Below are 27,089 nucleotides of genomic sequence, written 5' to 3'. Positions count from 1 at the left end.
ATCCTGTGGAAGGTGTGGCTTCTTGCATTCACAATGCAATTAAAAGACACGGAGAATGTGACCCACAAGAGGCTGCTGACAAGTGGGACAGCATCTATTCTATAGTAAATTTTCTTTTTAATGTCTTTAATTGAAATAGAATTACAACACTTTCCCCTCTCTTTTCTCCAGCTCCTGCCAGGTGCACTCCCTTGAACCCCTTTCACCCCCGAGTTGATAGCCCCCTTTTCTTTGATTATTATTGTTACATATGTGTGTGTATGCACAAATCTATAAAAATACAACCTGTTTGTTGTTTAGGTGTATATATTTTTAGGGCTGAGCACTGCATTCAGCAACCATAAGGGGGCTGATCCCTGGGAAAGGCTAGTTCTCCCTTTCCCAGGAGTTATATCTAGGGAGGGGCCTGTGAACATTCCCCCCGTCCACATTAACATGTCCATTGATTCTGAGCTTGTTTATGTGGCCATTTCCAGGGAGACTGTTTTGCAGCAGACTTCTTGGTATTCTGGCTCTTACAATTTTTCCACCCTCTCTCCAGCACCATTCCCTGAGCCATACATGCAGGAGCCGTGATACAGATGCACAAATTGGGTCTGGGCTTTCCAGGATCTGTTAATCTCGGCATTGTGTCCAGTTGTGGTTTTCTGTGATAGTCTAAAATTTAGATGATCGTTTGCTCTGAGGAGAGACTTCTTTGATAAGGAGTAGTAACTATACCTATCTAGGAAAGGTGGCTTGCACACCTAAATTTTCTTCTGCTATTTTTAAAGCATAAAGCAAACTAAAACAATACAGTGTACTAAATACATACACTACACCAGTAACATGTTTTATTATCAATATCAAGTACTGTGTATGATAACCAATTGTATATGCTATACTTTTAGATTACTGGGAAGCTAGTAGATCTATTTACATCAGTATCATCACAGACACATGAGCAATGCACCACACTGCAACATCACAAATGTCACCAGGATTGTTGGCTTTGTTATCTCATGGTACCAGCATCATCCATGTGGTTCATCATCAACATAAATGTTACTATGAGGCATGTGACAATATGTGACCTATTTGTCACGGTTTTATAGTTTGAGTGGGAATTGACAAGTTGCTTCTGCCCACTTTGTGTTGACTGGGGCCTGCGACTAAAGCTGTCAGATCCAAGGTGCTGGGTTTCATTCACATGCCCAAAACTCTAGCCAGTGTGACTGACAGGGCTAGGGGCTATCCAAGTATCACTTTCCAACCCCATTTCTTATCTGGCAACAATGCAAGTATTGCTTCTTCCATGAAAGCTGGGCCTACAAGTCAAAAAGGGATCTGTGAGGCCTTTTAAAGTCTTAGATTGCAAGTCATACTACACCATGTTTCACACATTCTGTTGATTTAAACAAGCCAGGGGTTCATTAGAATTCAAGGGACAGGAAATAGATATCTACTCTTGATGAGAGAGCTGGAAAAGTGACTGTCCAAAAGGAAAGAGAAGAATTATGGAGGCCATCCTGAGCAATGGCCTGCCCTGGTAGGATAGCATGAGTTTGAAAAACTACATGTTGTCCTTGAAGTGTTGCTTAACCACTCACTAAGGATGTTCTCCATCACTGGACTTAGGTTTGCCATTCACTGCCTACACTGCCTTTCTAAGTGTGGCCACTGCCCCTCATGAGCACTCTTTGATGACTCTAACTAGACTTGGACACTCTACGGAGTAGATGGTCTTAAGGATATTTTATGTTGGGAATTTAGCACAATGCCTGGCACTTAGTTACAGAGGAATATATTAAGTAGCTGTGTGTATTGAATCAATAAAGACGTCGGAGTATTTGCTGTTTGTCACATGCTTCTCATATGCCAGAGACTGTTCCACATGCCTTGCACATACCGAACTATGTAAGTATTACAACCCTATGAGTAGGTACTATTAGTCTCACTTTCACATTAAGATTTTGAGGCACAAAGAGCTAAATCTTTTCCTCAAGATGTTTTATCTCCTATGTACTGGCTCTGGCTTTGGATCTGTGTCATTTGGATCTATCTCCTATGTACTGTGCTGCCAGGCTTTGCTTCCTCAGAAAGACTATACACAACTGTAGCAAAGACAGGACTGAGCAGCGAAGATGGGAGCATTGTCCAAGGTAGAATTATAAAGAAGCATTGTATCATACTGGCTAAGAGCATCAACCCTTGAGACAGAAGCACACCTTTGAATTTCAGCTCTGCCAAGTATTATTGTGTTACCTCAGGTGGATGCTCTCTGAAAAAAGAAGTTTCAGAATGGTGCCTCTCTCATATGGCTGAGGTGAGGCTCCAAGAGAGCACAGCAAGCGTAACGCTAAGCTCGGTCCTGTCTGCGCAATGAGTGCTCAGCACACCTTCACCGTGAATCACCACAGAAACACGAGGAATGGCAACGGCAAAGCGACGCTGAAAAGACGGCCTTGCGGTCAGCAGTAGCTAGGTTACACTCAGGGTGATAAGATTGCCTGCAAAAATAGTCTGCCTTCAACATTTTCTATGCAAAGAAAACTAAACTTGTAAAGGAAAAAAAGAATCAAAATTTCTGAGTCGAGGGAAGTTGGAACACGACACATTTCAATGAGCAACTTTCTCTTTCATAAAGGGTACTGTGGTAACCTTTGTGAAGAGATGGGCTATGTATTTTTTAAAAGGTTTTAAAAGGCTGCGTCAGGAAGAGGTAAAAGGCTAAGTAAAATCATAAAGTCTCAAGAGTCAACAGAATTACCCAATGAGGAAAGCAGAAAATGACTTAAGAAAAAGGGGGGGGGGAGGTAGGAAGGAAGAGAGAGAGAGAGAGAGAGAGAGAGAGAGAGAGAGAACAAGCTCTAGGACACTCAAAAACTAATGCTAGTTTTCAAAGGGTCAAGAACATGGTTAAGAAATCAATATGTAAGCACCCAGTGCTGAAAGATTTGAAACCTATTGACATGGGTTTTATTAAAAAGAGAGGGTGCTGGGCAAGCTAAATGAGCCGTGGTTGGTATCTGGTGAAAGAAGAGTCCCAGACATGGTCACCGGGGTTGCTCAAATAATTACATTTGGGGCACCCAGATGAGCCTTTATAAGAAAATTAGCAAATAACTTTTGCAGAAAGAGCTGCATCTTAAATTAAATTTCTTTCATCTTTCCTGAATCTACTGTGCCTTGCCCTTCTCCTCTGTCCTTCCCATCTTCCATAATCTAAGAACAGCAGTGGTGTGGAAAAGAGGACTGAGCAAGCTCCTGAGGCCACTGCAGCCCTATATATAACACACAGAAAACCACCAGCCAAGAAGGGCTATCTCCCAGGAGGAAACTGGGCATGTTTTAGCTTCAAATAATAAATACAAATTGAAACACACACACACACACACACACACACACACACACACACACACACACACACACACACAGGCATACACACAGAAAGAGACACACATGCACACAGGCACACACACACACACACACACACACACACACACACACACACACATATCTGAAAAGCAAACTTTCTTAAAAGAATTGCTGTACAAGGCTCTGTGAGGCTCCCCAGGGTCTGCAAAGCTCTTTGTCACTTTTCCTGTTCGTGATGCAGCTTTGTAGACTACAAATGATGTACCCCTGTAAACACTGTCTTTAAAGAAGAGGTGGAGGAGGCACTGTTTGTTCTAAGTATTAGAAACATTTTACAAAGGGAAGAAAAATAAAATACAAGATTGCTTTAGTTTCATTGGGTAAAGCAATGATATTCATTTACTCATCCATTCAGCAAATATTTGTGAAAGGCATAATAATTGTCAGGCACTATTCCAGAGCCTGGGGAGACAGCAATAAACGAGATAGAGTTCCTGTTCCCTTGGGTTTTCTATTCCAGTGGAGAGAAACAGTCAACAAGACATAAAAAGCAATCGGGTCCAATGACGAAGGTCATTAAAAGGTCTCTGGGAAGGCATCCAGGGAAGGTCCCCTGACAAACAGAGCCCTGAAGAATATGAGGGGGCCTGGGGAGAGAGCGTCTTTGTAGAGAGATATGACAAGCCCAAAGGCATGAGACATAGTGTGTGACTTGTGTCCCTCTCCAAAAGACCTCACACTTTCTTTAAAGCTCAACATCCACTCTGTTGAACTTCTAGTCATTTTATCCAGCAGCCCCATAATCTGATTTTGCATTACATCCCACAAGTGGTGACACTAGCCTTGATGTGAGGTAGAGATCGCTCCGGTCTTTGTGAAAAACAGAAAAGAGGTAGCAGAGATGGAAATGAGTGATCACATAAGGAATGCAGGAGATTCAGTGTGAGGCACATGGGAGAGATGACACTCCAGTAACAGTGGAAACTGAAGATTTCACCATTTCAGGGCTTGTCCTGATGCTTAGCAAGATACTCATAGATTATCTGATAAACAGATCACTTATTTCACAGCCATGAACTCCTCGTCTTCCATTATGAATTGCAAAGTTATGAATACAATACCACATTTGGAATCAAATGCTCGAAGCCTAGGCCAACAGCATTCTTCAGTTTTAGGAAGCAATCACCAGTGAATCTGAACTAAACACTTTGATTTAAAAAAAAAAAAAAGTGAGCAACTGCTGTCTTGGGTGCTGGTGGCCGGTTCCTACCTGTCTCTAACACTCAGCACAGGCTAACTGTGTTTTTCTGAGGTTTGCAATCATGCAGACACTCCCACTGCTGATGTTTTACGGCACCAGCCTGCCAACCAATTACAAACCATAGCCATTCTGATCTTTCCTTATCAGAAAGTCTTCTCTTTTTCTTCTGTTTCTAATCCAACTGTCATGATGGTTTGAATACATCACCCTAAAGTCCATAGGCTGCAAATGACCCCCAGTGCAGCGCTGTTGAGAGGTAGGGCTTAATGTGAGGTGCTCAGGTCACGGGAAAAACCACCTCTTGATGGTTTAATATCATCACGATGTGAGTAAGTTTATTATTATTATTTTTTAAGTTTAGAGGCTTGGGAAATGATCCATTCAGTAAGTGCTTGCTATAAAAGCAAGAGAAGCAGAGTTTGATGCCCAGTACTCACATAAAAGGCAGGCAAGGCTATATGCACCTATAATCTTAGCACAGCGGAAGTGGGGAAAGAAGGGTCTAAGATCAACTAAAAGGCTAACCACACATTTAACTCCAGGCTGCCATGCAATTGGGAGCATTCTCCTTAAACTTACAGAAGAAGCAATCATAGTCTAGGTTTCGGAAGGTTTGCTGAAGTGCACAGTGCTTTGCGGGGGCAAGAGTCTGGATCAGCACTGAGCACCATCAACCACCACATCCCCGTTTCTTTGGACCTAGAGATTGGCTGTTTGAGCAAGTGCTTTCAGAGCTGCTTCTCCTGGAACATTGTTCCAGCTCCTCTGGGCAGCAGGTCACATACCTGTTGTAGTTCACAAAGGGGCTCAGAGAAGCTCACAGAACCTCTACTACTATTGAGTTGGGATGCCATACCATTTGCTCAATTGAAACTGCAAAGTTTTTCTCCTCTCTTCTAATCATGCTCACCACTGTTTTTGCTTAGCTCCTTGGGCATTTGGATCTTCTGTGACAAACACTTACACTCCAGTACAGTTCTCACTGAGTGTTTCTTATAGGAAGTGTTCAAATTTCATTATGTATTTAAATGAAAGCAATATTGGTGTTAAATGGGTGCTCACAGTCCTGATCTGACCTGTAACATGTACATGGTTCTATGCCAAAGTCAGAGTTGAATGTCAGGGTCATGAGGGTAAGAACTTTGTCCACTCAAGTGCCTATAAATGCCATATAATCACTCTTTAGTAAATCTCTACATTTATAATTCTACTGCAAACCTCTAATTTACAACTTCAACTACCTACCTACCAGATATCTTAAACTGCATATCTAATAGACACCTCAATGTAACATACCATTAAAAAAAACCCAATGTGTGATATTACCCAAAACACCTCTTTCCCTCTTAATTCCACAATCTACTAATAAATAAAACCTTACCTTTCCAGTTGCTTAGCTGAAAAGCCTGGATGTCACCTTGAATGCCTTCTGCTTATACTACATCCAATCAGAGCATGCTGTCTCTGGTTTCAAGATGGAACCAGGAGTTTTAGAAAGACAAGGATTTTTGTTCCCCCATTTGAAAAGTCTAATCACAAGCCAAGAACTTGACATATGCTGATTACTCAATAAACCTGGCCTATGTGACTACAAAGTAGTCTGTGGCTTCTGGTGAACATGTGTCTCCAGAGGTGATTGCTTTTGAGCACACTAGGTTGTCATCAATTCTTAAAACAACTGGATTCCACGGAAAACATGCATGAGCAGTTTAAAACTTCTCAAGGTTCCCTCATGCAGTGCATGGGAGCCTGCCTTGTGGGACACCCAAACACTCCCACCGTGGTCCCAGGAGTCCAGGCCTGGATGGGCCACCCTCTCAGACAACCACATGGGTGTTAAGGCAATAGTTACAGGAGTTCCTAGTTACACACTGCTCCTGACACTTCTCGTCTCACACTAAGCCCCTATTCCCATCTCCTTTAGGCCTTAGAACACAAGAAGCTTCCTGTTTCTCTGCAAACAGAACTCAATACCTTTGAAAAAGGGCCCAGAATTTAGAAAAGCCAGTTTGTACTTCCTGGGGGATGAAAGGGCCTAGAATTTAGAAAGGACAAAGACCTTCTTTTACTCTTTCTCAGTACGTGTGTGTGTGTGTGTGTGTGTGTGTGTGTGTGTGTGTGTGTGTGTGTGTCTGTGTGTCTGTGTGTGCCACAGAGACAGAGAATGATCGCACTCACATGTATGCACCCCCACAATTCCTCTCCTGGAGTCATCTGCCCATCTTTTCTTCAATGGGCGATGACTTTACTAACCTTATATTGGTGTTTGAATACTAGAGTAGATTGAAAGATTTTTAGAAGTCAAAGTGATATGTATAATAGAGCACATTTAAAAATATAAACCATACGACAGATATAAACCATAATGAGAGATTTGGCTTTTGGCCAAGAGCCTAAGGGGTTTAATTAATTGTAACCTACACAGCTCTGTTCTAGGAGTGGACTGAGCAGATGGAGGCTTGGAGTGACAGGTGAGGCATGGCTTCTGACAACTGCAGGGTGAGTGAATTCCTTACTAACTGAAAAAAGGATTTTCTATTTTTAAAAAATATGTATTTATAGATAAATTTATATATTTGTATTACATATAAATATTACGTATTTATATAAATATATATATCAAGATTGTAATGCTCATTCTAATGAATTATTTTACAGTTAGCACTGCTTCTAAGATGGTGATCACTGCTAAAAGGCAAAATCAGCAGACTGAGTTATCACATTCAGCAAAGGAGAAACTTGGCCTACCAAGAAACAAGGGTATTTCCATGTTCAGGTGCCAATTCAACTTAATTAAAGGTAATCAAACAAGTTAATGGCTATGTTAAGTAATAAAATCAGAAAATAAGGCAAGGTCAAACACATAGAAACAAATTATTCCTAGGAAAGCAATTGCCTAAGGAGTAGTTAAAAAAATGAGGTATCAGAGTGTTACCTACATAAGCCAGAAAGATATCACTGCGTTCAAAGGTGCCTGGAAAATAAATTTGAAATCACTGTTCAGTATATCTATAATGCAAACTTGAAACTAGAGTAGCAAAAGAAAGAGAAGGAAAAGGTATAAATTAAGACATATATATATATATATATATATATATATATATATATATAGAGAGAGAGAGAGAGAGAGAGAGAGAGAGAGAGAGAGAGAGCACATAAGTGAAAACTAACAGTTTGAGGAATTTACTTTAGTCCAAGCTTATCAGCTGCCCCCTTTCATCTTTCCAAACCCTACTGAGATGGCCTTATCTTGGCCCTTTAACTACTAGTTCCTCACCAAGAGGTCATGCCTCCTAGGAGATCCTAGCCTCCAAAGCAGCCACTAATACTAAGATTGAACTCGAGTTGACCTAAATCCCAAATTTTGTTTATTCTACTTGTTGATCTTCTTCCATAACCCAAATTTAATTGAGCATGGATCTGAGAGCCTGGATGTGAGGTTTTAGTTCAGATTACTGCAATAGTATCAAGCCACAACAGCAACAATGAAGATTGTCACATACCAGAAACCAAACCAGAGCCAAGTGCCAAGAAGCAGCCCAAGAATCTATCAAAATGATGCTGACCAGTGTCCCAAGAGGAGAGAGAACCCTAGCTGGGTACTCTCCTATTCACAAAGATCCCTGAAGAAATAATAAGATCTTTCCTACCCGGGGCACAGAGTAGGAGCAAAGGAAAAGCCACCATCACACGTCTGTGAGTAACACTGGTGAGAACCATTGGAAATCACCCATAGGAAGGCAGAATTGTAACTGTGACCTCTACATCTTCCTTCTAGGGTCACAGTAATAGCAATAATGACAATCCTAATGCCAGTGACAGCATACCAGCTAACTCCTGCTGAGACCTGTGGCACCTACACTAAGCATTTTACAATGTTGCATCATTTGATCACAATAATCCTTTAAGGCCAATGCTCTTGATATTCTGATTTATTCTTATTTATTTTATAAATAAGAAAATCAAGGCTGGGGAGCAATATGGTTCCAGAACCTCAATTATTAAGCTGTAGGTCTTAATTTTCTTTGTAAATGTTCTCATTAGGAAGGACATTTCTACCTTTAATGACACTGTTTCTTATGAGATAATGCTCAAGTTACTATGCAATGATTTGTTGCCTTTAGATGTCTTTGATTCTGCTCCCAGCAATGAAGAAAAATGTAATAACCAATTTTAAGCCTGCAAAACACGTTGATGTCCAAAAAACTCAACAAATCACTGGGACCATAATTCAAAGTATTGAAATACACACACACACACACACACACACACACACACACACACACACACACACACTAAATGCTTATAGGGACAATTGTGTTATTAAATGACATCATGTCGTCATTTAGAGCTAATCTTTCACTTGGTGACATGGAATTGCTATTTTCTGTGACAAATGATTGCCCTTTCATGCACTTGATATGATGTGGACTGGAGAAAGAAAGGCTCTACCAACTCAGCTGCTAAATATGGAGCTAGGCAGCTCCTTGTGGCTGCCCTCGTCTTCTCCAGACCTTTCGTGAAGAAGAAACCTTTCTTCTCCAGAGGCAGACCCCATTGTTGCATCTGCACAAGAGGCTGGGCCTGCAAGAAAACACCGTGTATACAAATAAACTCACATCTAGCTCATCTGCTCACAGCTCCTTTCTTCTCAGCATTCAACTTTTCTCGCTTGCTCTCTTGCTCTCCTCTCCTTTTCCACTCAAGGGAAAACCCATCTCCAGATTCAGGGAGCTTGGAGAGACTGAAACTGATCATTTTGGCAAATCTAAAACTTATGCCAATATGTCATCCAAATCCAAAGATCAATTAGAGACAGACAAGAGAGAGCCACTTAAAATATATTGCCCAGGAGCCTCAGGAAAATAAAATACAGGGCAACATACAGGTTTCCATTTCTGGAAAAATATATAAAATCTGTCTTGCAGTCTGTGATTTAGTATAGTATTTATTGATAATGAAAATGATCACAACTTCTGTGGTGAGGAAGTCTGCCAACCTCTTTGTCATATACTTCTAGTTTCTTTTTAAACATGAGTATACTGTTGTTCAAAGATAGAAAAGTCCCAAAACATCATATTTATAACTAATAGTTTTTTTCTAGATCTCTGAACTAAAGGAATAGGTTTTATTTCTAGTGTTTCTATAATACACCTAAGTTGCAGCAAATTTTAAGTAAATGAAATTATTTTATTTGGCATTAGTTACAAGGGACAAGATTTTTTTGTTTATTTGTGTGTAGGGTGTGAGTAATGATATTTAATGTCATTGGATACGCTTTTAAAGCTAACTTCACCAAGTACCAAAAAACTCTGGATCAATTTCCTGGCTCAGCCATGGACCATCTGTACATTTTAGCCACAACACTCAACACAACAGTTGACTTATTTAAGAAATAAGGGTGCTAAATTATTGGATCAAAGTTTGATCTCTAAGTAACACTCTTTCACCACATTCTCAATTCTGTGATGGCCAGGGGCAATAGTACCCCCTTCCTCTTCCTTTCTTCTGAACCTTGAAATGCATTAAAACGTAGAAATTCGTTCATCTATCATTTGTTCAAATATCATTTATCGCCAGGCTCTTGTGTGTCTGCACTTTGGCGGGAGCCTCTCCTGTAGTTTTCTCAAGGGAGCATCATTCCTGGGTGGTTTTCTCAGGGAATTACAGGCTGTGTGCACCTGCATGTTCACAACTGCTTTGATTTTTTGTGTGATTTAAGCTTCAAAGTAATGTGTGTATAAGAATCATGGCTTCATATTTTCTTTAGCATTGTAAGTACACTGTTCCACCATTTTATGAGAAAACAGTCAAATGTAAGTATGATTTATTCATTTTTATAGTGACAGTCTTTTTTTCATTAAGAAATTTTCTACTCACTCCACATATTATCCACAGATCCCCCCTCCTTCCTCCTCCCACCCCTCAGCCCTCTTTTCCAAGCCACCCCACATCCCCACATCCCCCAAATCGAGGTCTCCCATAGGGAGTCAGCAGAGCCCAGCACACTGAGCCTAGGCAGGTCCAAGCCCCTTCCTACTGCACCAAGGCTGTGCAAGGTGTATAGTGACAGTCTTTAATGCCTAAATACACCCAGAGTTTTTTTTTTTAATTGTTCAGTTTTGTTCAAATACTGCGTCAGCTCTGAGTATTCTGGATTCATTATTCCAAGGTCAATAGTGACCATTCAATGCAGGTTTTTTTTTTTCCCCGTTTCATGAGGCTCTCCAGGCATTGTGAAGTGTGTATTCGCTTTGTCCATCACTTTCGCCGTTCCACTGAAACTTACACACAGGCTTGTGGTATTGTATTCCCCCAAATATTGTGCATGCTAATAAACTTATCTGGGGTCAGAGACAGAGCAGCCACAATATTAAACATAAAGGATAGGCAGTGGGTAGGACATGCCTTTAATCCTAGCATTCCAGAGGCAGAAATCCATGTGTTCAAGGATACAGACAGGCATGGTGACTCATCATGCCTTTAATCCCAGAAAGTGAGCCTTTAATCCCAGGGAGTGGTGGTAGAAAGCAGAAAGGTATATAAGGCGTGAGGACCAGAAACTAGAAGCATTTGGCTGGTAAAGCATTTGGCTGGTTAAGTTTTCAGGCTTCTAGCAGCACAGTTCAGCTGAGAGCCATTCTGGATGAGGACTCAGAGGCCTCCAGTCTGAGGAAACAAGACCAGCTGAGGATCCAGCGAGGTGAGGTAGCTGTGGCTTGTTCTGGTTCTCTGATCTTCCGGTTCACCCCAATACCTGGCTCATGTTTGATTTTATTAATAAGACTCTTTAAGATTCATGCTACACAGGCTAGGCTTTCTTTTCCTGTCTTCTCTGTCACTGTCCCTCTTGAGATTTATTTATTTATACTTCTCTTTAAAATGAATTTCCAAGCTTTTACCTCTGATGATTGTGGAGTAGGTTGTTTAAGAACAAATTGAAAGCATTGAAAAAAACCACACAATGTGGATTTATGGAGCCAGGATTCAGAAGAAAAAGGAGCCCAGAGTTCATTGCTTTTACTATGGAGGTGTTTGCCCATTTGAAAACAATAAATTAAAGGATGAGAAATTGAAAAGAACTTTTGATGGATTCAAGAAGGTAAATGAAAATTCAAGTTCAGCTCTACTCAGGGAAGAGGAGATCCTTAAAGCAACTTGGTATTTCAATTGGGAACAAAAGAGAACTATTTCATGTATCTGGTAAACTGTAATAACCCTCAGGGCGCAGTGACTCAGTCTGGTTCTGAATTATGACAATCCTCAATTGATATATCTTGTCCTTTGATAGCATCTATTGTTTCTTCATTTTGAGATCATGTTGTTATATTAGTTTTCACCTGATTTTTATTAATTATTTTCTAGCATATACTTATTATCTGTAGTTTCATTGTTCTTTTGCGTGAGCATATATCCTTGCTATTCTACCACCTTTACATTTGTTATGTCTTGTTTCTTGTTGCTGGGGTCACATACCAGATGAAAATCAGCTTAGGAAGGGTTTATTTGGCCTCGTAGTTGGAAGGTGCTGTCCACAGTGGTGGAGACAGATATGGCAGCTGGGGCATGATGCAGATGGTCATATTACATTCACATTAAGGAAGCAGAAAAACAAATGCTGGTGTTCAGCTTGCTTTCTCCTGTTTACACAGCCCCGCCTGTGGGATGATACTGCCCACATTCAGAGTGGGTCCCCCTGCTCAGTGAAACATTTATAGAAATGTCATCACAGACACATCCAGTGTGTGTCCACAGTGATTCTAACTCTCGTTGGCAATGAAGTTTAGCAATCCTAGAGACTTTCTCTCTTCTGTATAAACAAAATCAGGTGTGCTGCTCATTTAGATGTGGTTTCATTATGAGGGGCTGGGAGGCACCATGGAGGCTTTTTGATACTTGAAAATTCCCACCTATTACTAACACAAAGTAGATAAGTAGACTGATCAACAGATGGACTCCTACGGGCATAGACGGGCTTTTTGTGCAGTGACAGCCACTCTCAGAGATCTGCCTCCTCTGGATCTCTGCCCCCACCCCCAGTGTTTCACAATTATTTTCCTTCCCTTACACTTCTGCCCTCTCTATAAATTCTGTTCACGTGGTATTTTTCACAACAGAGAATGAAAGTTGTATTTTCCACAATAAAGAAGGTTTAGCTGGGTGTTTCTGAGGGTTTTCTTGAGTATTTAAACCATCCCACTACTTACTGGTCACTCTGTAGTTCCTTAGTGTTTGGTTGAGAACGTTTCTATTTCACTCACCTGTAAATCGGGGCTTGGCGTCATCTCCTTTCCAGTAATACTCTCACAATAATTGCTGAGACCCTCCAAGTGAGGTCCTGTGTACTTTGTTTGTTGGCAGTGTCTATTCTGCAGTGCTCACAGAACCAGCAAACTCTCCTCTTCCCCTCCACTGCCTCTGTCCAGCTGCTAATCGTATTACACAACCTCTGGAGATCCCACTGTTGCCTGTGGTTTGGGTGGAGCAAAATCCCCTGGCATTCTGACGGTCCAGGGATGTTTTTTCAGTTAGTTTTCTGGAGAATGTGGTGATTATGGTTTCTGCTATTCTAGTTATTCATGTTTTTAGGAGCATATTGGGGGCAATTTACGGTTTTGTCCCGATCTAAAGATGGGCTTATTTTTAAATCATGAGCCTAGCAATGCAGTCTGTCGGTGGTCTCTGATTCTGCGTCACTCTGTAATCCTGACTGTCTTCTGAGACTGTGCTAACTTGTATTACAGTTTCTGATTTTCTTAGCTAAGTGTTTATTGGCTTAGATAATGTAAAGATTTTTTTTAAGTATAATAAGCCTCTTACTTGGAGTTGCCCAGATTCTGATATTGCTTTCATTTTCTTCCCCAAGCTCCTTCAAATTTTGTCTTCCTTCATTAGCTACCCTTAGTTAAAATATGGACACGTGCATTTCGAGCAATTTCTTCAATCAATCAGATTCTTCTTCCTTTAAAAGACTTCATTTGAGAATTGTCTTAACACTCAACATGCTCCTCTTAGCACGATTCATATTGTTCTTTAGGACCCCCAGGCACAACGTCTCCTTTAATGTTCAGAGGACTTGCTAAGTCGAGAATGGTGTCCATGTGTTACTATTGAATTAACTACAGCACATTCCTTTTAGATGAAAATTGGAATATCTGAGCCATTTACTCTCTCCCTGCTGGAGCTAAAGAATAAAGTGAAATTACTGCACTTCTCTGAAAAATTGTGGAGTTTTACCTACTCCCTAGAAGGTTAGAATGAGATCTTTTCTCAAGACAAAAAATTTAAATGGGTGGGGCTAGGAGAGGGGTCTCTGACCTCTAGTAACTTACTGCAGAGCACTGTTCTTGATTCTGATTGATTCTGTTGGCATCATGAACTCCATGAGTGTATGCTACATTTTGTGTTGAGTGAAGGTAAATAAGAAATCATCCTCCAACGTACATCAGACATAGCTCTGAGCTCAAAAACATTTTTGTAATTAGAAAACTGTGTGTGTACACGTGCGTGCGTGCTTGCATGCGTGTGTGTGTGTGTGTGTGTGTGTGTGTGTGTGCGCGCGCGCGCGCGCGCGCGCGTGTGTGTTGGTATGCCTGAGCCGATGTTTGTCACATGTGTGCATGTGTCTATGGAGGCCAGAGAGGCTTTCAGATTCCCTGGAGCTACAGTTACAATCAGTTGTGAGAAGCCTGATGAGGATGTTGGCAACCAAAGTCAGGTCCTCTAGAAGAGCAAGGATAGATCTTTATTACTGAGATGTCTCTCCAGCTCTTTAACTCTACCGCTTAATGGCAGGTGGACTGAATCAGCTATCCAATCTGTCTGTCTCAATTTCTATACAGTGCAATAATTCCTACATGATATAGCTATGGTGAAAATGTGTTTTAATAATAATAATTATATATATATATATCATGTAACATACACATATAAATGTACACACACATGTATACATTTGTGTATAGTGATTTTTCTATATTCATGGTTTCAAAACATTTTTTAGATTTTATCTACTGTTGTGTATGTGTGTATAATATGTGTGTGAGTGCACAGCTCAGCAGATGTGTGGAGGTCAGAGGACAAGTTTGGGTACCTGGTTCTCTCCTTCCACTGTGGCTCCCAGGAACTGAACTCAGGTCGGCAGGCCTGCACAGTAAGTGCCCTTATCTGATGATACATCTTGTGGACCTTCAAAATATTTTAAAAATTCAAATGTGTGCTGAACATTTGCAGATGTTTGCTTATCGTTGTCCACTAAACAATAACAACTCTTTACATACTTTCAGAGTGTATCTGGTATTAGAAGTAAGCCAGAGATTTACAATACATTGAGTGATGTGCACAGGTCATAGTTTAAGTGTACACAGACTTTGATATCTGGTGGCCTTGTAACCAATGCTCCTAGATACTGGGTCATGCACACATACATACACACACATGCACACACATCACACACTCACATGTGCATTACATACACATTACAACTGCATCATGTAGGAATCATATGTATATAAGTGCATGTACTCATGTCAATAAATGTTTGTTCCTGTTGGCTATGAAGGATCTCAGACTCAAATTCAATGCCAATTCTCAGAAACAGTTGCTTCTATTTGGGGGCAGCTACACTCTGGCTCCTCTTCAGATGGTATACAGCTTTCACTTTTACTATTTTAGGAGAGTCACTCTATTCTGTAGATTGTGGAGGTTTTAACAGCTAAAAATAAACTCAGAAATCACTTTGGCTAACTCATTTATTGTAGAGATAATTGTCCCTTGGATTAAAAATCACATCATTCCCATATATGCATCTTTATAGTGAATATCTTTATATTTGCTACTCAGTACTTTCTGCAAAGGGACCAAAAGTTGACACATAGGGCCAGGCAATGGTGGTGCATGCCTTTAATCTCAGCACTTGGGAGGCAGAGACAAACAGATCTCTGTGAGTTCGAGGCCAGCCTGGTCTACAGAGCAAGATCCAGGACAGGCACCAAAACTACACGGAGAAACCCTGTCTTGGAAAAAAAAAAAGGAAAAAAAGAAAGAAAATCGACACATTTGATGAAAAGTATTGCCTCAAAATCATCAGTCAATCCATTTGTCATCATTATAGTTGTTGGTGAAACTACCACTTAGAGTAATGTGTTCCACTCTTTGCAAATATACTCCAGCTTAGCGCTTCAGTAGTTAAGAACCAAGAGACTCAGAAAGCAGAGTAGCAGAGCCAGTACTGAAACACATCTTCTCTCACACCATTTCATATCAGGTTAAGTCATGATAGAATTTTAAAATTCAGAAAACATGAGGACTTCCCATACTATATGGTATGTGCTATTTAAACCTTGAAAGATGTATACATGTGCAGATAATATTGGTAAAAATAGACCTAAACAGGTCACAGAGAAAGCTGATATGCTTGGGGTAATTTGTAATTCTATGATTCAATATGAAAAGTTGAAAAGCTTTCACAATTACCTAAATTATTCCTGGTCAGCATGGTAAATGATCTAATAACTTTCACCTTGTATGGGGCATTGATGTTAATGGATCTATACTATTCACAAAGAGTTCATGTTGTGTAAGTAGAAGTAACTCAAAGCTATCAACTAATGACTTTAGATACTTAGAAGTTTGGATTTCAGGAAGTTCGAGAAGCAGGTCTTCATCAGGTTTTGGCATATGAAGGTTTCACAAATTCTGAAATTGAGACTAACATGCAGAATATTTATTAGATAGTGCTTGCCAGTGTCCACAATCAGCAGGAAGTAGTATGAAAAACTGTGCCCAAATTTCCAAAATATTGTTTATAAATGTTTATTTTTATTTAAAGGGCTTTGATTATAAATACAATCTCTTTCTAAAAAAGAAAAGGGGATAGTATAGATATGATAAGATAAAAGGGTAGATTGCTGAATCTACTTTTAAAGAGCAATAACTTGTTTAAAATGTTTTACATTGCTATGGATTTTAGTTTATTGATACAAATTTAAAGTTAATTTTGTTATACTGTATATATATATTTCTACTCTTGTTTAAGGTATTATGTTTGTACAGTTCATTTGAATTTGTAATGTATAATTAAATACAAAACAATAATTAGTCATCTATGATAATCAAACTTACAGACCTGTTAATTAAATTTTCTAGGTATACATAGATATATTTCAATTAGGTAATCTTCAAACACTTCAAAGACCTACAGAATATGGCATTTAAAATGTTTTAAAAACTTAGACTTTCTGAACAATGAAACACATCTGCTCCTGGCAGCACCAATTTACTTCAAAGAAGGTGATGGGCATTGAAAAAACTCCATATAGAGTTTTCTTTCTTTATGGCAAAAGTTAGTCATTTGGGCAAGAAACTGTTCTTTCCTTGATTGCTTGACAAAATGTTGCATTGACTGGACATGCAGGACCCATGGAAAAATGACCACTAAATTTTGCCGAAACAAGGTGAGATGGTCCTTTAGGTTCCTGCTTCGCAGAGGAGACTGCCAGACATTCTGCAGGACACAGGGAGAAACAACTGAGAAACTCTAGGCCTATAGGCTGAAGATAGATGCCCCAACACTGCAGAAGAACTTTGGGTGATTGTTTAGGCAGCCAGCTGTCTCTGTCATTCTAGATTTTTGGAAGTTGCTTACAATGCACTTCCTGTTTACTTAGGTAATATTATATCCTTCTGAAGTCTTTGATGTAGTTGAAGACTAGATAGTTATAATTTTCCTTGGTTATGATAAAAGATGAATTAGATATGAAACTTTAGATTCACAAATATAGGATAGATGATAAAATATCTTCTTTAATTTTGCCAAATACAAATAGACAAAATATTGTAACTATAATTCTTGCTTGATAATTGTTATATATAATTTTACTATATTAAAGCTAAAACCTTCCTTTTTGAATAGATAGAAAAGGGGAAGTGCTGGGGGATGTCTTTCTGTATGCTGTGAATATATGTTGTTCCCATTGGTTGATAAATAAGCTGCTTTGGCCTATGGCAGGGCAGCTTAGAGGCAGACAGGAAATCCAAGGAGAGAGACAGGAAGGAGAAAGGCAGAGTGAGGAAGACACCAGCACCACCAGGAGAAGCAAGATGTGAAAACAGAAATGGGTTAAATTATAAGAGCTAGCTAGCAAGAAGCCTGCCATAGACCATACAGTTTGTAAATAATATAAGCCTCTGTGTGATTACTTGGGTCTGAGTGGCTGCAGTACTGCGGGTGAGAGATATTTGTCTAGGGGACCGGGGAGGGGGGGGGGTGGCGGCTAGGCGGGACCTGAGAAACTTACAGCTGCAGCAGTCCTCTTCCAAAAAAAAAATCACTGACAAAATCAAAGCAAGAAGTACTTTGGAGACATTGACATCATTGGTATTACTTGTCTTCACAGGTACAGGCCTCCAGAGCTTGGTTCCTGGTTGATAATGCTATTTTAAAAGGTTTCAAAAACTTTGAAATAGTGATTCTCAATCTGTGAATCACAGCCCTTTTGGGAATGAATGACCCTTTCACAGGGGTCACCTAAGACCACCAAAAAACACAGATATTTACATTACGATTCATAATCATAGTTATGAAGTAGCAACAAAGTAATTTTATGGTTGGGGGGTTACCACAACAAGAGGAACTGTTTTAAAGGGTCCCAGCATCAAGAAGGTTGAGAAACACTGTTTTAGAAGGTGAAGCCTAGGAGCTGTAGAGATGGCTCAGCAGTTAAGAACAATGAGTGCTCTTCCAGAGGACCTGGGTTCAAATTCCAGCACCCACACGGCAGATCACAACTGCCTGTAACTCTAAGACCTGACACCCTCACACAGACATACATGCAGGCAAAAAACAAATATACATAAAATAATGAAAATAAATTTTGTTTTGTTTTGTTTTTGTTTTTTGAGACAGGGTTTCTCTGTGTAGCTTTGCGCCTTTCCTGGGACTCACTTGGTAGCCCAGGCTAGCCTCGAACTCACAGAGATCCGCCTGGCTCTGCCTCCCGAGTGCTGGGATTAAAGGCGTGCGCCACCACTGCCCGGCATGAAAATAAATTTTAAAAAAAGAAGATGAGGCCTAGCTAAAGGAATGGATCACTGGGGAGTGGTTTTTTTTTTTTAATTAAAAAATTCTCACAATTTCATACATACACACACACACACACACACACACACACACACACACACACACACACCCTCTTATCTCCCTTCTATTCCCAACAACCCCCTTCTTAAGAAGCTCTTCTACTTTAATGTTTGTGCCTGATGTACATGTGCGGGGCTATTACCTCACTTAACTAGTATTGCCTATATAAGCATGGGTTGGGGAGTCATTTATTTGAATAAGGGCAATTTACCAGTGGCTACACCACTAAATATGACTCCCCCACCCCTAACAACCATTTCCTGCCTATGGCTCATCAGAGAGGGCTGGAGCCTTGTGAGCTCCTTGCCCTTCTATGGTAGAGTGACAATGTGTCCAGTCATGATCCGGTCTTGTACAAGCAGTCACAGCTGCTGAGTTTCTGGGTACCAAAGCATATCATGTCTAGAAGATAGCATGTGAAGCATGCCTTCTCAACCTCTGGCTCTTACATTCTTTCTGAACTTTCTTCTGTGGAGTTCCCTGAGCCTTGGAGGGGTGTTAGGGTTGAGCACTTGATAGTCACTTATCACTATTATTATAGTATATATTATCATTATCATCACGTGGCTGATTAGAAGTCTGCTTTCAAGATGATGGGGCCATGATATTGAGGGCTATATTTTGTTCCTGAATTCTTGGCTGTCAAGAGGTGAACAGTCCTGTTCTAGCATGCTTTCCTGTCATGATGCATTGCCTCACCTCAGGCCCAGAAAAATAGATCCAGCCTACTACGAAATGAAATCTCTTTAACCATGATCCAGAATAAATCAGTCACCCCTTGGAATTTTTGTGTCAGGTCACTATCTCACCATGGCAACAAGATGTCTAAAAAAAGCACATTTTGTTTATTTAGCTATCATTTTCTGGACACTTAGGTTATTTCCACCTTTTGGCTTTGATGAATACTGTTACTGGGGACATTCATGTACAGATATCTTATCTTGACCCTGCTTTCAGTTTTAAAAGCTTATCTACAAAAAGAATTAGTGGATTGTATGGTACTGTGTTCTGAATGTGTCCCCAGTTGGCAATGCTGTTTTAGGACAACGTGGAAGCTTTGAAAAGTAGAGCCTAGATGGAAGATGAAAATCACTAGGGAGAGACTTTGAAGGTGGTACTAGCTCCTAGTCCCCTTCTCGTCTCTGTGCCTTGTGCACCATGGTATGAGCTGCTCCACCAGGCCCTCTTGCTGTGGTGGACTGAATCCTGAAACCAGGAGCTAAAATAACTGCTTCCTTCTCTAACATGCTTTTTCAGGCAACTTGTCACAGAAAACACAAAGGTACTGACATATTTGGTAAATCCTGTGTTTAGCTTTTAAAGAATGCTTTCATTTTCCACACTGTCTGGACCACTTTATGTTCCTTCTAGTGACATACAAGTATCCCAATTTCTTTACATCCTTGTTAAAACTTGTCATTTTCTGTATTTTTCTGCCTGGTAAATGGGAAATAATACCTCCTTCTTGTCTTTGATTCATACTATATCAATGACTAAGAATAATGCACATCTTTCCTGTGCTCATCAGTCATCTTTCCTCTTTGGAGAATGGTCTACTCTAGTTCCTTGCCCACTGTTCGCTCAGGCTGTTCATATTTTAAATGTTGGGTTAAGCTTATCAATGCTTTGTTGAGTGTTTTCCCTATAGTATCCATAAAGGACACTTTTATTTATAATCTCTTGTTTAGGCTTTATTAGAAGTTCATTAGGTTATATTAGGTTGACTTTTTACTGGTCAATAATCTGTGAGTTTGGAGAAATGTATAATGACATGTACTCCCTTTATAATATCAAAATGTCCTACCCCAAATTTCCTATATTCTGCCTATTCATGTCACCATCCTTTCAAATTTCCAGCAACCTTTGGTCACTTTGCATAGTTTTTCCTTTTCTAGAAAATCATCTTGTTGGAATCACGGAACATGTAGCTTTTCAGATCTTTTTTCACTTAATATGTATGTAAGATTCCATTATATCTTTAGTATCTTGGTACCTTATTTTCGTATAGTGTTGAATAATATTTGTACTACTCACTTTTTTCATTCCTCTGAGCAAGTGTCCAACAGGAACAGCCTAAGGAAGGAAATGTTTACCTAGGCTCATAGTTCCGGAGAAATTTCAGTCCACTGTGGGAGGTGAAGCACAGTGGCAGAATTCCACCTGGGAATGAGAGTATATAGTGGGGACTTTTCACATAGCCATAGACCATAAGACACAGAAAAAACAGAATGGTTTCTCAAAATGAGAATGGCCATAAGCTTCAAAGGCCCACCCCTTGTGACTTACCTGTGTCAGTAGGTCCCACCTCCTAATGACCACACAGCTTTCAAAATGGCAATATAAGCTGGAGACTGAGCACTCAAAACAAATTCCTGTGGAGATATTTCAGATTTAAATCATAAAGCATTTCACTGTCTAAATTTACTAGAGTTTATCCAGTAGTATCTATTAATACATTAATCCATTGAGGTTATTATAACAAAATATCAGGGCCTGGGTGATCTACACAACAGAAATTTGTTTTTTTATCGAGTTATGAAAGCCAGAAGTCTAGGATCTAACAAATTCAGTTCCTGCTCAGTGCTTTCTGCCTGGCTTGTAGATAGTCACCTCCTAATATCCTCGCACAGTCTTCTCTATATGTATGCCTAGGGCTGGAAGGAGGGATGGATGGAGGGAGGGGAGGGGAAGAAGGCAGTGGAGGGAGAGGCAGGGAAGAATATTGTCTCTTCATTTCTTCCTCTCCTTGTAGCGGCACCAGCTCTGTCAGACTGCTCCCTCCCTTGGGACCTCATTCAGCCTTTGTTATTTCCCCACAGGCCCTCTCACCAGCCACACTGAAAGTTAGGACTGTAACATATGGATTTGGGATGGGGGGGGGGGGTGTTCATTCAGCTCATAGTACCCCAGGCAGGTTCAAACAGAGAGACGCAATAATTTTGAGAACCAAATCTGTTTTATTCCTTCTGGAACCTGGTAAATGCTGTCACATGGCAGCAGGGGTGCCATTGCTTGGAGACTGTTGTCGCGTGTGATTGTAGCAGCTTTATAATGCTGTGGTTTTACCACTGTTACCTTAGGACTCACTGCCACTGACCTACCCTGTGGCGGAGCAGGATGGAGGATAGGGAAGTCCGCAGGAAACACCCTTGGTGCTGTCCAGTGCCTGCTCCCTGGGCCAGTGCCTGGCTGCTTGCTATAAAGCCCGGACCGCTTTCCAGGGCTCTCACCAAACTGGCTTAAGGGCTGCCAGTTTTCTGACGTCTCTGCATTAGGACTTAGAACTCCCTCCCTCCTGGGCTAGGCGGCTGCCTTTCAGCTTCCAGGCTCTTCCCAAGCCTTGTGCTGTTCTTCGACCATTGCTTTCTACTTCTTGTCTCTCATACATTAAAAAACAAACAAACAAACAAACAAAAAACCCACTTACACCTCTCCTAAATGAAGTGATCAGATATATTTTATGAAAAAAATTTGTGTAGCTTTTTTTACTTATTTATATTTTTTGAGATAGGATCTTCATACATAATCCAGGCTGGCTTCCAACTCTCTCAGTCTTCCTGCTTTAGCCTTCCAAGTGCTGTGACTACAGGTGTGAATCACCGTGCCTGGCAAAATACATGTGGAAGAACGGAAAAATTATCTACTCAAATTCATTTAACAAGAACAAACAAAGTTTGAAATATACACCTGCTAGCGAAATGCAAGTAGGAAGAAAATCTCTACAGACATGACCATGGGACCCATTTTGTGTGTAAGACTTAGAGAAAAAGAGCTGAGGAATGGGGTGCTCCTTAATGGAGGTGAAGAAACCCTAAAAGATGCCTATTACAGGGCTGGCTAAATGGCTCTGAGGGTAAAGGTGCTTCCTGCCAAGCAGGATACCCAGTGAGAGAAGAGAGGTTGTCCTCTGACCCCCACACATGTAACATGACACACGCATGCCACTACACTAGTATCCACACAAACAGATGTCACTAAATGTGATAATAAGTTATCTACTACTGTCCCTCTTTATGTCTAAAAACACAAACTAAAAGAAAAATGCTTTCCCATATTATGCATTCAAATTTGTGAGATTGTATTTCAATAACAGAAACATAGTATGAACATTTATCAATTACTGACCCCTTCAGGGTTTCAAACCAAAGCAAGCTCCAATTATTCCATTTACAACAAATGTCCACTGCTTTTGGGGAGCTACCAAAGGAATACTGTGATCCTTACACCAGGAAGTCAGAGAATACAGAGCAATGTCAGGGAGCCTGATGAGCAGCAGACATTCCTGAGACAACACCAGTTCCTGGTACACACGTGGCAGCCTCTGCTGTCAAGCCAGTATGTGAGTCATGCTGAGTCTGCTTCCCTTGAGGTTAAAAGAATTTCCTAGACTTCTTACTTTATCTTCTGCCCTGCCCTGTTCTCCACATTTGCTCTTCCTGAGTCAGTCAATTCAGAAAGTGCACTAGCCTTCCTTTTCCAATGTCTTCATAGATTTTCTGAAGACATGGCTTTTAAAAATAAAGACCATTTAGAATTTTCCAGAGGGGAAGAGATGCTCTGTGGAAGGATTCTGTCACTGCATCTTACTTTCCCCAAGTTCATCTTTTATTACTAAATTTGATATTGCAAAGGGGTACGTGAGGTTCTGTCTGTCTCTTAAAATGCTGCTTCTTACTCAGAGATCACGTACAACCACAAACAACCAAACGTTTAGTGAAGACAGTAGTTTAAACAGATTTAGTGACCATGGCTAAAAGTCAGAGAGCAAGAAACAAGAACAAAATAGCCTTCTTTTACTGTTTCATTTGGGAGGGGCATCCTCTTTACCTCTTCTCAATTATGGCCCCAAATTCCTAGTGCAAAGTCCCAGAAATAAGTTACTAGAATATTTCACTTGTGCATAGCTCTAATTGGCATGATGAAATCTCACGCCATCCCACTCCCTTTGGATAAGAACTAATTCGCTTGTCCAGCACATCAACCCTGTGCAGACCACTCACTCATTACACACCTTACAGCCACCTCTCTGTCAGCTCACCATCATTCACACTGCTCACGTTGAAGGAACACCCTTTTTTTATTTAATGGTGGCCTCAAAGTGCAAGGATAATGGTGCTAACACTATGGCTGTAGCAAAGAGAAGCCAGAATATACTTCCTTTAAATGAAAGGTGAAAGCTCTTAATAAGAAAAAAGAATTATGTACTGAGGTTTCTAAGGTACCATAAGATTGTGGAAGGGAGACCAACTTTTAATAGTATGCTATTATAATTATTCTACTTTTATTAGCTATTATTAATTTTTTACTATGCCTACTTTGTAAATTAAATTCTATCATAGCTATTTATGTGTGGAAGAAGCCTAGTACATATAGGACTAGGTACTGTGTGCCTGCAGTTAGGCACTGAAGGTTTGAGACCTATTCCCTGTGGATAAGGGGAGGCTGGAGAGCTGCAAGCACAGTTCTTGTATGTATGTTAAGGTCTAGCTTACTCATTCTGATGCAGTTACTGCTCACTCAGGCGGATACCAGGCACTTGGGTCTGAAGCCCCACTGCCTTAACTTTCTCGTAACTCAGAAGAAAATAGGAAACAAAACGTTGAGAAGGAAAAAGGGTTGAGTTGGAGTTTGGCCAGACAAGGGAAAAGAAAAGTTCTTACACTTTCCCACCTCTTAGAGTCCCAATCTCACAGAAATGTGGAACAGAAGCCAGGACGTTGACATTGCCAGGATGCTAACATCTAGTGATTTATCTGTGAGCTATGCTGTCAGAGGTGTGTGGAATCTTTCTAGGGATTCCTGAGAAATCTAGGGATTTCTCAGGCACCAGGGGTAATGCCTTTCCCCTTTCCCAGCATAGGACTCCTGGGAAAATTTGAACTATTTGGGATCTGTTGTTCCCAGGTCCCTGGTATATTGTTAGAGCGCCACAGAACCAAGGATGGTCAATAACTGCCTCAACTTGACCTCTGTGTGCCAAATCCTCCTCTCTGAAAGAGAAGAGAATATATTCTACTCCTTAGTTTCTTGTTGTTGGGTGCAACATTGGACCATTGTTGGTTAAATGCTTGTTCACTATGAGGAATATTTAAGCACTGCTGTGCTGTGAAGAGGGGCAGACACACAACCCAGTTACAAATTAATTCTTGAAAAGAAAAAGCAGCCAGTCATAATTATGTATTCTTTTTAAAGCACAATAAATTTTCAACAGGCTAATAAAATGAGGTCTGCCACATAATAAGCTATAATCCTGCCACACAATTAAATTCAACCTGCTTGCTATGAATAATGCTGATACTTTACAGATACATATGAATCAGTAAGTAAAATGTTTCCTTCCTCTTTAGGGAAAAATCTCTGTGGTATTCATATACATAATATTTAATGATTATTTTTCTTAAAGTAAACATCATCAATCTAACTTCAAAGATTTATTTATTTTATTCTATGTGTTTTGTTTGTTTGTCTGTATGTGCAGCATATGCACTTGGTGCCTGAGGAGGCGAGAAGAACTGGAGTGACTGACAGTTGTGAACGGCCAGATGTGGGTGCTGGGAATGAAACTCCGGTTCTCTGGAAGAGCAGGATGTGAGTACCTGCTCTTAATTGCTGAGTCATCTCTACAGTCCCTCGTCAATCTAACTTAATTAAAGAATGCTATTACTTTCTAGTTACACAGTCACATAAAATTTCATTAGCTGTCTTTTGAGACAGACTGAGATAACTGTCCCTCATTAAAAGCTAGGGGAATTGAGATTTAGAAGGGTTAGATTACTCAGGTACTCGGGCATAGAATCTAATCCCAAACTGTATATTCTATTTGCCATGTTAATTCAAGACTGTAGATATCAGATCTCATTGGGATTAACAATTGATTTATATGAGTTTATTTTAGAAACATTATATAACATAGATGTCAGGGATCAAAGATAATATCAGCATTGTATGTAACCCATTACAGTATGGTAGACATACTCTACATCACTCAAAGGTTTCATCATTCAAACAACAATTGATTAAACACTTGCTTATATGCCAGGATTGTTCTAGACTCTACTATGCCCAGCTCTTATAGACCTATGGTTGTGTAACAAGTCATGCCAATTTAGTGGTGTAAGACAATTATGTAAACAAGAATTATCCCAGTTTCGGTAGGGCAGAAACTTGGGAGCAATTTAGTTGAGTGATTCCGGCTCAAAGTCCTTCTGGTGGCTCCAGCTAAGATGTTGGCCAGGAATGTGTCCAGTCATCTGAGGATTAACTAGGGCTGGCAGATCTGCTCTTACGATTATTTGCATGGTTGTTGACTGGAAGCCTTAACTACTTATTGAGGTGGCCTCTGAGTAAAGTTGCTACAAAAGTTTTGTAACTATGATGCGATAGTTTCCTTTCCCCAGCACGTGATTCAAGAAAGGGAACAAGGAGAAAGCTGGAATATACTTTATAAACCCTCTGAGTAGTCGCACCACATTATTTCATCCTTGTATTCATCAACACAAGTCATTAAGTATGCCTGTGAAAGAAGCATTATAGGATTTGCACTTTATTATTTTATTTTTCCATGTATTTTATTATTTCCTTTTGAGTGGATATAAGTAACTTAAAATGTTAACTTAAGTATTACAAAATCATTTGTTAATCTATTTATTTTTTTGTGATTTTTTTTTTTTTTTTTTTTAGAGAAGGCCTCACTGTGTAGACCAGACTATCCTCAAATTCACAGCAATCCATCTGCCTTTGCCTCCTGAGTGCTGGGATTAAGTGTGTGTGTGCCCTCATACCAGGCCATGTTACAGTATTTAATATTGGGGTTAAATAAAAGGAAATCTGTAGAGAAGAGAACGTCTTCCTGTTGCTTGTCTGCCTTGTATTTCTCCATTTTCATCTCACAACTCTGTGCTGAAGTTTCTATATAGTGATGAATGAATGGTGGCCTATTTCATTATATCAATTAGAAATTCCATTCAATGTTTATAACACAAACCCAATTTTAAAAAAACCTATAATAGAAGAGACTCATTTTTCTTTGTGTAATAGCAGTCCACAAGGATGCAAGCCGGACCTGGAAAGGTGGCTCTCCAAAGCATGAACCCAGAACCTTCTTCCATGTCCCACATTGGTCATAGTGCATGTAGCTTTTATTAGTTACAGTGGAAAGAAGGTTGATCTTTGCGTGGTCTGCAGCACTTACTTTTCTTGTCACAGTGGCATAAAACATGGCATAAAGAACATAAAGGAGGAAATACTACTTTGGTTTGTGACTTTAAAGAGTTCAGTCCATGTTTGCCTGGCCCTGTGTGTTCTACAGCAGGAGTAGATGTTAGAGAGTGT

General features: G+C 40.1%; 1 long non-coding RNA gene across 1 annotated transcript; it reads left to right on the top strand.

Annotated features, from left to right (window-relative positions):
- Window positions 1–7,273: 7,273 nt before the first annotated feature.
- Window positions 7,274–26,587, top strand: LOC143272140 (uncharacterized). Its single transcript, XR_013049576.1, has 3 exons — window positions 7,274–7,417; window positions 25,237–25,346; window positions 26,439–26,587. It is a non-coding gene; the product is annotated as an uncharacterized LOC143272140 (long non-coding RNA).
- Window positions 26,588–27,089: the final 502 nt, after the last annotated feature.

Source organism: Peromyscus maniculatus, chromosome 3, assembly GCF_049852395.1.
Source record: "Peromyscus maniculatus bairdii isolate BWxNUB_F1_BW_parent chromosome 3, HU_Pman_BW_mat_3.1, whole genome shotgun sequence".
Classification (NCBI taxonomy): Eukaryota; Metazoa; Chordata; class Mammalia; order Rodentia; family Cricetidae; genus Peromyscus; species Peromyscus maniculatus.
This window is presented reverse-complemented; position numbering and strand designations above follow the sequence as displayed.